This window comes from Polistes canadensis, unplaced genomic scaffold (genome assembly GCF_001313835.1).
Source record: "Polistes canadensis isolate GaletaPanama2010 unplaced genomic scaffold, ASM131383v1 scaffold_279, whole genome shotgun sequence".
NCBI classification, from domain to species: domain Eukaryota; kingdom Metazoa; phylum Arthropoda; class Insecta; order Hymenoptera; family Vespidae; genus Polistes; species Polistes canadensis.
Window position 1 is genome coordinate 110,741 of NW_014569826.1, and position 13,022 is coordinate 123,762.

The 13,022-nt window shown below is 35.9% G+C and overlaps 1 protein-coding gene and 1 long non-coding RNA gene across 5 annotated transcripts in view; both read left to right on the forward strand.

Moving 5' to 3' along the window:
- Positions 1 to 13,022, forward strand: part of LOC106791030 (probable nuclear hormone receptor HR3) — a 103,101-nt gene that overhangs the window by 27,272 nt on the left and 62,807 nt on the right. Inside the window, exon 1 of one of the 3 annotated variants that reach the window (XR_001382151.1) lies at positions 12,460 to 12,898. The exons of the other annotated variants lie outside the window; for them this stretch is intronic. The gene's annotated coding sequence lies outside the window, so the exon portion shown is untranslated. Of the gene's footprint in view, positions 1 to 12,459; positions 12,899 to 13,022 lie in introns of those variants that run through there. 3 annotated transcript variants of the gene reach the window in all.
- On the forward strand, positions 2,586 to 11,870 carry LOC106791031. Of its 2 annotated transcripts, none has more exons than XR_001382152.1 (3): positions 2,586 to 2,982; positions 4,948 to 5,489; positions 11,787 to 11,870. It is a non-coding gene; the product is annotated as an uncharacterized LOC106791031 (long non-coding RNA). The 2 variants fall into 2 exon arrangements; XR_001382153.1 differs by having other exon boundaries at positions 2,586 to 2,931.

Here is a 13,022-nt window from a genome sequence, read left to right on the forward strand (position 1 = left end):
AATACCACGTAGAATCTAAATTATTGTTATTTATTTGATTTTAATGGGGAGGGGACAGGTGTTTTTATTTGCAATTGTAATTATTTGATTATTGTCCGTATTGTCTTTAAATTGTAAATTTAGAAAGAAAGAAGTTGAAAGTAGTTAACAAGCGTTAGCAAATCTAACTGGTTCGAATACCACCCAGGGTTGAAATTACGTGTCTCCGATTTTGGGGGTTTTTTTATTTATAATCGTAATCATTTTGTTATTGTCCGTATTGTTTTTAAATTGTAAATTTAGAAAGAAAGAAGTTTAAAGTAGTTAACAAGCGTTAGCAAATCAATTCAAAAGGGTTGAAATTACGTGTCTCCGATTTTGGGGGTTAATTTGCAATTATAATCATTTTGTTTTGTTTCTTTTTCTTTTTATTTTTCAGTTAAATCAATCTACGTTCTCCAAATCCTTTTCCCTTTTTTCTTTATATTTTTGATTTGATTCTATTTTAGGATTTATCTATAAACCCTTTCTTAGTTATAATAGAAAATAGTAGAATACCAAATTCGATCTTCTATTTATTCCGTTCATTTCTTTCTCTTCCTTTCTTTCTTTCTTTCATTTCATTTTATTTTTATCCTCACGTGTTTTTGTCTGTCTCTCTGTTGAAAACTGTATAGGTGTATATATATATATATATATATATATATATATATATATAACTATATGTCGAATGGTTTATTTCTTCTTATCCTGACCTTTCTTTCGCATTAAAACTTCTTACCTCGTTCGTCCTTGTTCCTTCAAAAAAAGATACGTAGAAAAGAAGGATTCCGCGTTAGTTCCTAATGCAATACATCGAACAAAGTTTTTCGAGTCAACACACGTTTCCACACCGAAAGAGAAAACTTTGTTGGAACAGTGTTCGGGGGGTGGATGAGGAGGAAGAAAAAGAAGAAGAAGGGAGGGGGAGAGGGAAGTGTCGTGGAAGAAAAGATTAAATAAAACTAAATGGATCAATTTGTATATTTCCTTATCATAAATATTATATCTTCTATTCTCTCGATCATTATAATAAATTATTATCGAAGATGTATTATACGCAAGTGTTTAAAATTAATTGTTTAAAATTAATTCGTTTAAATAGAATCATGCCATTACCACCGCCGGTTCTAATAGTTTTTAAAATCATTACACGAATATTCGAAATAAATGAAGAGAAATATTTGTTAATAAATTTATTTACGAGCAAAGAGAGTATGTTTTAGATTTTGTATAATTTTTTTTTTTGTAACCAATCTGACAGACAATTTATTATTTGACGTATTACTCGATAGATCGTTTGAAAATTGATATATATTTGATAAATAATTCAAAACTTTGTACCGGTAGTGTGCATAATAATAAATATATATAATATAACACTTGTGATAGTGTACCGCGAGAATACAGATAAAGAATATTTACGTTTTAGCAACGAAAAAGTATAAAGAGAAAATCTTATAGGGGTAACTTTAACCCCTTTAACGTGATTATTGACTTATATATATAATTTTTTGTTTTCTTTTTTAAATAAATCATACATCAATATTAAAATTATTCGTAACGTTTGTATGAAATACATTAAGTATCCAATCATACGTATATTAATCGATAATAATAATAATAATTGATATGATTTAAATAATAAAAGTTAGAATAAATAATTTAGATCAAATCTAATCCTACAATTAAAAATTTCGTCTTATAATAAATGAATCGATGAACAAATAAAAATACATTGGAATGGAAAACAAAACGATCGAGTTTTAACCTTCGTGTTAATGACCTCGAAAAATGATTTCTCAAACGTTCCATTCCCCTCCCTCCCTCCCTCTTATGGTGTTCGTATAATTTGTCGAATCGATATACGAGTAAAAGTAACACCACGTGGAAGGCATGAGCATCAGCCGGAAAAGGAAAACACAATCCTCAAATTACCCTTTTGTATCAAATAAGTAAAAGAATGTATATGAAATAAAAGAAGAAAAAAAAGATATAGAAAAAGAGTAGAATGATAAAGTAAAAAAGAAAAGAAAAGAAAAGAAAGGGAGTCTGGCGATGGTGATGGTGTTTAGAAAAGGGTAGTAAGGATATGACCTGCCCCAATGTGATCCTGTTTACAGCAACCCTTCCCTTCTAACTAAAACCAAGGAAAGGGTGGGTTTGTATATAGTTACAATAGAATGGAAAGAGAAAACCTGTAAAAACTTTTCACCAAAAGATATTTCTTTTCTCTCTCTCTCTCTCTCTCTCTCTCTCTCAGCCGTCACATTTCCAAGTTATCCCCCCATAAGATTTTTTTCTTACCCACCACAGGCACTTGGCACTTTCTTCTTCATCTCCTCCTCTTCCTCTTCCTCCTCCAACTGTCTCCCTCTTTAACAATTTTATTTCTCTTTCGTCCCTTTCGTAGGTCTCCCACCAATGGCACATCCCCTCTAACCCCCTCCTCCTAACTCACCCCCACTCCGTATGATGGAAGCCCTCCGAGAGCTACTGCGCTCATGCTTTCCTTCCCTCTCCAAGCCCCTCCCTCCCTCCTCTTCGCATAAACCAMCCTCTCTCTCTCTCTCTCTTTCTCTCTCTCTCACTCCCTTCCTCTTTTCTATACATTGCGTTCCTCTTTCTCGCTTGCTCTCATTGGTTAGTAATGGTGCGCGCGCTCCTTCCCTCCGGCCGAGAGGCCTGAGGGAAAGAAACAGCGGAGGGCCGTACATACGAACGAACGAATGAGCGAACAAGTTGGCGAGAGAAGGATAGAAACGATATAGAGAAGTTAGGAGTGCAGAAACGGTGGGGCTGACTCTGTTCGGTCTTGCGCGGCACGTATTAGTCAACCCGGAGCCACGGTCCTCGTAGGAACCGTCCTCGTCGTCGTTATTATTTTTATTAACATAATTCTATCGTTGATTGGTTAGTGTGTTGTATGTGTATTTATGTGTGTGTGTGTGTATATTGTTTTGTGTATGATATATTATATGTGAAAACATATATGTATATATATATATATGTATATATGTATATATATGTATTCGTTTTATTTGTGAACGTAAATAATAACCAACCCTCCCCCTGTCCCTGCCCATTACTCCCATTCCCACCCACACACCCCCCCGTTATTATCGTTACACGAACGGAATATATTAATCCGGGTTGTCACTTCTAAGATATTCTGAGTAATTCTCTAAACTTTTTTTCTCCATTGGTTTATAATATCATTTTTTTGGGTTAGTTGATTGATTGGTTTGTATGATTGTTTGTTTGTTTTCATTTTTATTCGTTCGATCGAACGAGAGGAACACTGACACCGGTTTAAACCCTCCCCCTGTTAATGCGACACTGTTTTCAAAATTATAGCCCCCTCCCTCTTTTTCCATACTTAATTATCTATTTATTCTAACCCCCCCCCCGTCCTCTCCCTCCGTCGCCGCTCTTGTTTTTCGGTGCTCGCAATATTATTCGTTTCGTTATTCGTTAACGAGTTAAACAAAAAAAATAAATGAAGTTTCGTATTATTCGTCGAGATTTAATAAACGTTGTTTACTTTTGTAATAATATCTCTTCGTTTTCCATGGGGGAGGGCCAGGGGTTTTTTTTTCCTTTATTAAAGGTACAAATGAAACACGGGGAAACATAGGAAGATAAATTAATGTGCGCGAGTGTGCGAATTGTAATAAACATCTTCGACCTAAAAAAATAGAGAAAAAGAGAGAGATAAAGAATTAACATCTATATCAAAAAATAATAGAAAAATAATAATAATAATAAATAGGAGAAAAAAGAAAAGAATAGAAATAAAAAGGATAAAAACAAGAAAATAGTGTTGTTCTAGTGCGTGAAATAAACAGACTCGTGGCGCGAATTATTCCGAACGAATAGAAAAGTTTTCTTATTCGTGGTGTTGCCTCGTGTTCGCGAAAACTTGCGGAAGAGAAAAGAAGACGGGTTTATGGTGACGACTATGTCGTTGGCATTATCATCGTTGTCTTTGTCATCGTTGTCGTCGTGGTTCCCCGTTTCTTTTTCGGTTCGCGTATTATAATAAGTGCGTGTATAAGTAAGCAAGCAAGCAAACAAGTTAGCTAACTGTTAGCTAGCAAGTGCATGACACCATCAGTCGACGCCCCTGATCGGAGTTGGTCAAACTAGTAGTCCCTGTTATTCAATATTTTTTCGCATAAATCGGTTGGCTCGTCATATCGAAAAAATAAAAAATAAAAAGGGACACTCGCGTACCAATACACGGATACTTATAAACACGGTACCTACACCACCCACCCAGTCACTCACCAAATGCACACATCCAACCACCCTACAAAGAAACGCGTACACACACTACGACCGGTCTTTTTATCAAACATAGTTTGTGTGTATGTGTGTGTGTTTTGTGTGTGCGGTGCTGCTCTTCTTAGGACGTAGTATCGACGTTTCTCGGGACTTCCTAGTGACACCTTTATTCTCTCTCTCACACACACACACACACTCAACTCTCTTTTCATTCTCTCATTTTCTGTCTCCACGTCCGTCTATAACACCCCTCCCACCCTCTCTCTCTCTCTCTCTTCCTACCAACCACCCCCTACACCCATTGGCCCTCTTTCCTCCCCCCATCTACCACTCCTCCTTCACTTACCACCCTCAACCAACCCCCAAGAATCCCTCGACTCGACTCGACTCGACTCGTCGTCGTCGTCGTCTCGTGTACAGTGCGATGGGAATACTACCCGAATGGGAAATCGTTGTTTCTCTCTCCTCTCCTCTCCTCTCCTGTTTTTTTTTACATATATAGTGTGTTTTATTTAAGTGAAAGTGAAAATAAAAACGATTATGATATAATGTTATAATCGTGAAAAGTTTTATAAAGGAATAATTAATAACTTAGTTTTGTTTTTTTTTTCTTTTTATATATATAAATAAATGAATGAATAGATTAAAAGAAGAAGAAGAAGAAGATAAAGAAGAAGAAGAGGAAGAATAATAATAATGAGAAACAATTTTGAATAATTGATCATCTGGTGATATACTCTATAAAGATTCTATTCGTTTTATTCGCGTATACGATATATAATATTACAATAATAATAATAATAATAATAATAACGAAAACAGGGTGTGCAACAACGACCAGTGCATTCGACGATAAGAAAAAAAAAGCCTTTTATTATTCTAACTACTGTTACTACCTACAACTTATACGATTCAACTACTGTGATATAAATAGGTGTATATATATATATATATATATATGAAATATCTACATATACACACAAGAGATATTCTCCAATGAAAACGAGAGAAAGAGAAAGAAAGAAAGAAAGAGAGAGAGAGAGAGAAAGAGAGAGAGACGAGAAATCGATCCTCGAAACTCGTCCCGTTTCAATTTCTCTTCTTCTCTTGGCACTTCGCGGTGACTCATTTCGGGGAAAGTAAAACGAAACAACACGCCTCGGAAAGGAGGAGGAGACTTTCTGGTAGGTTTCTTAAAAAGAATAATCCAACGTTAAAGTTTGGAAAAGTAGGAGGAGGAGGAGGAGGAGATCATGATCATGTGTAAAAAATAAGAAAAAAGAAAATATAATATTTAATAGATTAATTCGTTCTCTCGATCACATATTTTCGCGATGTCACCAAAAATTTCATACATCAATCTCATCACAAAACCCACACAATTTATTTTCGATTTTGTCTTTTTTTTTTTAGCATACTATTTTGCATTGAACTCTGAACGATATTATTTCCCCCACCTCCACCTGATTGGAGACACCCCTTCTCACCCCATACTCCTCATCATCATCATCATCATCATTTACCCTACCCGGTTATGGATATTATTAAGTAATACCTTGAGAGTAACTTGTTCTCTCTCTCTCTCTCTCTCTCTCTCTCTCTTATTCTTTTTTCAATGTGTCGACGTGTAATAGTTCTCGGCTCGGTTATGTGAGTTCGTTCGTTCGTTCGTTCATTCGTTCGTTGGTTGGTTGGTTGGTTGGTTGGTTGGTTCGTAAATGCGTGCTTGCTGCTTATTTGTGTGTGCACGTGCGCGTGCGGGGCCTACTGCAGTACGCGCAGGCGGGCGGTGGCGAACGGGAAAAAGCGCGGGTTCTCATTCTTCGAGAAATTTATTTATTTTTGAAATATATTCACCGGGGGAAATTTAATAACCATAAGCCCATCCAAAAATGATTCCCATCAAATTCCTCTCCCTTTTTTTCTTTTTTTTGTTACACGTAATTTTCTTTCTTTCTTATCGTATTATTTATCCTGTATAATTAATCGTGTACGTATATGAGTGTATATGTGTATGTGTGAGTGGGTGGATACGCAAGTGTATGCGTGATAAGGATAGAAAATTTTATTAAAAGTGTTCTCTCTCTCTCTCTCTCTCTCTCTCTCTCTCTCTCGTGTACGAAATGAAATAATTTGTTAAACCTCAATGATCATTGGTTATTCATTAAAGAATAAAAAACAAAAATATTTGTCAAAATTCAGAAGATTTTTAAACACACACACACACACACACGTGGGCTTTTTTAAGTAGTTATCGATGACGAATAACTGTGAACCACAATAACACGAATTTATTACTATTATTATTAATTCTCTCGCGCGCGCACGCCTGCCTCCGGTTTTATCTCTAATCACGCGTCCTCGTGCGATGCAACCGGAAATGCCCACGTGTGCGAACCCCGTCCTCCTCCCCCCACCGCCTTCTACACCCGTAGATATATTCTAGAAAGAAACAAACAAAATTATAGACGAATTAGTCCTAAATGAATAATCGATACTAATATTCTGTTAGTTCAATCTCGTATCTTCTCCCTTGCCAAAAAAAAGAAATTTAATTCCAAGTCCCAAACGGGGTAAATTTGGGGTGGTTCTTATAATCATAATCGAAATGGGTAGAAAAGTTTTTTTCTTAACGAATCTAACGATTAGATTAGATGGTATTCGTAAAATAATATTGAATAGTTACGTTCCACCCCCCCCCCCATAACGCGTTAATTTAATTTTCAAATAATTTTTGCATTAAAATTTAGAGATATTTCATTTCTATATATATTTCTTTTCTTTTTTTATGTTTCATTGTTTCACTCATTTTGTCTATCTCTTACGAAAAAATTATTTAATAAGATAAACGTTGAAAAATATTGATTAATATATCATTCGCGAACACGCGTGATGCATTTATATTCGACGAAATGCATTTTTCCACGAAGCGTATTTGTAAACATTAACATCGAGGAGGATCGTATGTTGCTGTTCCGTTTCAAACTATAATATTATTATTCGTCGAGAGAGCAAGTTGTCCGTGAACTTAAGTACATTTTTTTCAAATTAGATTAAAACATCGATTATATTATATTTTAATTTATGTCATATTAAATCTCTTCGATCTATTAGGAATCTTTTTTTATATACCGTAATACGATTTGTCGATTTTAATTTATTGATTTTTTAGTAATTAATTACATTGCTATTCATTCCTTTCTATTTTATTTATTAACGATAAATATGATTCATTTAAAATTATTCAAAGACCTAATAGTTATTACGATTCGAATAATAATTACACAAGTTTAATATATTTCCAATATATTTAAATTCAGATTTCGACGGAATAATCTAACGTTCAAATTTTAATAAAATAAATCCTACTTAATCGAAATATTCATTCCCGATTCTTACCGTTACCCAAAATACAAGACTCAATTTAGTATTCAGGTTTCGAACACCTGCTAAATGTTATCGTCCCCCAATTGAACGTATTATAACTGTTAAAGTCAAGATTCTCCCGAGTATAATCGAATAAATATCCGAATTTCAATGCAAGATATTCCAAAGTTAGAATTACAAAATGTGTTAAAAGATATCGATCCTAAAATTCGACAAAAGAGTGCTTGAATAGTTTGTAAATAACTTCGATTAATTATACACAACACACACATTTAAACTATAATTAAACTGTGCCCGACTTTTCACAAGAACAGAAAAAAAAAAAAAATAAAAGATAGTTGCAATTTTTAATTTCTAAAAAAGGTCAATTTTGTTTCTACAATTGAACAAATCATTGTCAAATCTCTAATTTGTTTAAGTATTGTAAATAAGTAAAACTAAGTAAGAGTAGTATTGTATTATAAGTGCGAGACGTAATCGTGCGAAGAGAGTAGCGTTCGCGTGTATCACATACAACACATCGTGCATATATATATATATATACATACATATATATAAATATATATATACACATACGTGAATTACTTTCGCCCCGGGGGGCATCGCATCTTATTTAGGTCGTGTACACGTAGCCGCGTACACTTTGGTTCTGGCACGAGCGTGCCGCCACTATTACGGCATCGTTGTCGTTGTATAGTTCTCAGCTACCATCAAGTAAGAAAGAAAGAGAAAGAGAAAGAGARAGAGAGAGAGAGAGAGAGTTGCTAGTGCAGGCAGGTGATTCCAACCTATACGGAGTTGTCCTCGACAAGTCTCGAGTCTTCGATCTCTATGCGGTCGCTCTACATATATCCAATAGTCATGTTTTGTAATATTGTTTTGAATATGTTACAAAAACAACAAGAAGAAAAATTAATCATTACAATATTGTAGAATAATTTTACAAGAAAAAAAAAGAAATAACACTTATATATATATATATATATCTTATNAATAATAATAATAATAATAATAATAATAATAATAATAATAATGATACATCGTGTTTTATACGTTCATTCATGAGACAGACGATTAGGTAATACCTCTTAGAGTTAATATTTGATAGATTGATTTGTTAATTTGCCCAGAATATAGTAGAAGGGGGAGGGGGGGGATGCAGGTAGGAGAATGACCTATAAGTAATAATCTATTGCAATTTATAATTACGAAAGTAAAAGATAAGTATGTGTGTATATGTGTGTAATTAATATTGAAGTTAGATTAACTTATAGAGAAACTAAATTTCCTGGATTGACCTTTCACAGTGCAAACATGCTTAATGGGGGTGGGGTGGGGGGGGGAGTATACTAATTGTAGAAAGTAAGGAATAACAAGAAGGAAAAATAAGAAGAAAAAAAGAAAAAAGGAAGAAGAAGAAATAGAAGATCGATCTCTTTATCAGGTCTTAACTTCAGTAAAAGGTATAACGTTTCAGTATAAAGTTCAGTTAGGATTTCAGAAGAATAGAGTAGGTGATCTGATCTCGCGTGCTACGTCACAGACAGTAGAACAGGTCCGTTGCGTGTACTGTTAGGAAGCAGCTAACTGTTAGTTCGTTCGTACGAGTGAAAAGAGCGTGCTGTTAGAGTAAAACGAGAAGGAAGAAGAAGAGGAGGAGGAGGAGGAGGAAGGGGGAGGAAGGGGGGGAGGAGGAGGGTTGGGAAGAAGCACTACATAGGTTATAAAATATATTCTCAGTATTCGTATATGCATAGACCTATCCAATGTGTTGCATTAAAGTACATATGTGTGTGTATGCTAGTGTGTTAGTGTTTATGGGACGCGTGCTGTTGTTGTTGTTGGGGTGATGACGATGGTGGTGTTGGTCGAGTATAGCGATTGAGAAGAATGATATTAGTAGTAGTAGTAGTAGTAGTAGTAGTGTAGTAGTAGGAGGAGGAGGAGGAGGAGGGGGGTGAACGATACGGTATATGTGTGACAGAGAAAGTGGAAAGAAGAGGGAGAGAGAGAGATAGAAGTATAGTTAGATAGATCAAGTTAGTGGGCTAGTAGGACCGGCATAATGTTAACTCGACTGGGTTCTCCCTAAGTTTAACATATAGAGATTTACATGTATGTATGTATGTGTGTATGTGTTTTACGTGTATATCCGCTATTGCTGTTGCTACTGTTGCTGCGTCCAACTTGTACAAATACAAAAATACACACGTATATCGAACACATATACTCGCGAATGGGCGCCACCATGAGACGTGTTTTTTTTTTTTTTTTTTTCACGTTCATTGCTACAGAACAATTTTATGTGGCATTCCTTTTTTCCCCCCTTTCGATTAACTTTTTTTTTTTTTTTTTTTTTTCTTATGGAACGTAGGATAATACCGTGTGTTATAAAAGTAAGGGTCGAACACGAAGGGACGACTATAATATACGTTCTTTGGAATACTTCGATAAAGATGCGCATAAAACACTTCCTCCAACCCCCCAACCAACCAACCAACCACCCACACATACACGTAGAGTTAGAAACCAACACAGCGAGTAGAGTAGAGTAGAGTAGAGTAGAGACTAGAGTAGAGACTAGAGTAGAGTTGAATAAAGTAAAGTAAAGTAAAGTAAAGTAAAGTAAAGTAAAGTCAAGTCGACATACTAACGAAAAGGGGGTGGTGGTAGGCGTAATGCAGAAGCTCTTATATAGCTAGGTGAACAAGGTGTAAGTATAAATATATCTCTCGTTCTCTCCTTCTTCTTCTTCTTCTTCTTCTTCTTCTTCTCTTCCTCGATTCACTCTTTCGTTACACAAAAGAGAAAGAGAGAGATAGGTTGAGTATGTATGTATGAGAAAGTAATAAAGTGTGGGTGTATATCGTTGTGGCGTTTCCTTCCACGGTAACGAATCCCACCAGTAGTAATAGTAGTAGTAGTTCTGATCTATAAAAGCGAACCGAGAGAGTAACTATACAAGCATCGTGGAAGCACATGGAGAAGAGGATAGTAGTAGGCAAAGTTGGTGAATATAGGCAGCAACTAAGAGGAGAAGGCGGGGGAGGGTGGCAGGGGGTCAGGGGGTCAGAGAGAAGGAGAAGAAAGGGGAGCTGATGTAGATACGGTTTGGGTGGTGTAGATGAGGTGGTAGGTGCAAGGTGCTGACGAGTTGGGGGTTCAGTTGGGTTAAAATAGGGGTGGGAGTGGGAGTGGGAGTATGGGTGGTGTTGGTGGTAAGCAAGGAAGAAGGAAAAGCAGGAAAGCAAGCCAGCAAACCTGGCAGGCTTTGCTGCTCTGCTGGTGGCCGTTCGTTCATTCGCTCGATAGCTAAGTGCGGTTCCCCTCGACAACTCTCTCTTTCTCTCTCTTTCTCTCTTTCTCTTTCTCTCTTGCTCTCGTAGTTGCAACGCGGCAGGATTAAAGGGGAACCCTCGAAGCGCTGGAATGCGAACAACCAAAGAGAACGAGACCTCCTTCCGCGAGAATTCTCCCCCTTTTCTCCCCCTTTCGGTTCTTTACATATACACATATCGTACACGCACGTGCACACACGTATCTTCTCTAGCTCACTGATATTATCTCTTCTTTAGGATATAAACAATATATATATATATATGTATATATTGTTTTTTTTTATTCGGTGTGGAATATTATTTGTTGAAATATTATGCTTTGTTTTTATCAATTTAAGGAATAATAATATGTAATAACGTGATGTTTTCATATCGCAACAGAGTGTGAGGGTGAATACTAATTCGTTATATAATATATTCTACGAATAACGGATGTAATATATGTATTTAGATAATACACCTATCTATACACATTCATCTTTAGATATCTATTTTAAATGATAACAAGAATAATACGTTTAATCGTTGGTTTATGATAATCAGGAATAACACTGTTGGAATGGAAAAAGAGAGAGAGAGAGAGAGAATGAGTTGTATTAGAATTGAAATTTGAGTATTCGAAAATAATCATCCTGGTCTATTCTTCTTCGATCGAGAGAACGAATTACAATACAATCGATAGAAAACAATATTTTGTTTTTTTATTTTTTGTTTTGTACAAATATATAAAATCAACATTACCACCGATTTTTACAGATATCGAGACTAAGGATAATTAGAAGAAATAAAAAAACAAACATACACACACAAAGACGTTAAAAAGATATATATATATATATATATATATATATATATAATTAATTATGTCGCGTCTTCGAACGAGGATAATAATCGTCATCGTCAACGAGTTGATTGGATTTGTTAACAACTATATTAGCGTTGGTTATAATACGACCAGTTGTTGGTCAAGAGTGTTTATTATTCGTGTTTAAAAAAAAAAGGGCTAAGTGAGAGGATACAGAAGAAAATCATAGTGGTGCTAGTTTATTTAATATACATACATATATATATATCGATATATAAAACAAAGAAGAAGAAGAACAAAAATAAATATAAAAATAATAATAATAATAAGAAGAGAGTAAGATAAACAAAATAAAAGAAGATAAATTGTACAAGTAGAAAGTTAAAGGAAAGGGAAGGAAAATCGAGGCGCGGTGTCGTGCTGGATACCGCGCGCCAAAAGCTTCCGAGAGGGTGGAGGAAACGGAAGAAGAAGTGGAGGTGACGATAGTCCTTCCGAAAGAAAAAGAAGAAAAAGCAGAAGAAGAAAAAGAAGAAAAAGAAGAAGGAGGAGGAGGAGGAGGCGGCGGCGGGGAGGGAGGAGGTGGGGCGGGCGGCGGAGGAGGAGGAGGAGGAGAAAAAAAAAACGTCGATCGGTGGTGGTGGTGGTGGTGGTGGTGTAAAAAAAAAGTAATTGGTCGTCGTCCTCGAGATCGTCGAGAGGACGTCGAAGGTTTATCACGGCGGATGTTAGGGCCGACCGATCAAGGGCACCACCGACGACGACGACGAGGGGGGGCGCCGATCACGGCCACGTGTGAAAATAGAAAAAAGTGTTGGTCTTGGTGGTCTTGGTCCTGGAGAAGGAGGAGGAGTTGCACTAGCAGTTACTACTGCCAAAGGGAATTGTTGTTAACCGGTCAGGATTGTTGTTATCACCGTTGTCACCACGGCGTTCAACATGTTCGAGATGTGGAGCGCGGTGAGTTCCAAATTGGAACACTCCGCGACCTCCTCGGGTTCCCCGTTACCGTTGACGTCCCACGCCCCACAGACACCGCATACCTCGTCCGGGAGTATCAAAGGTAAACACAATACATTCAATAAATATACACGCACTCGTTTTTATATTATATATATATTTTATATAATATAATATAATATATATAGAATATATATATATTATATTATAAATATAATATTATAAAT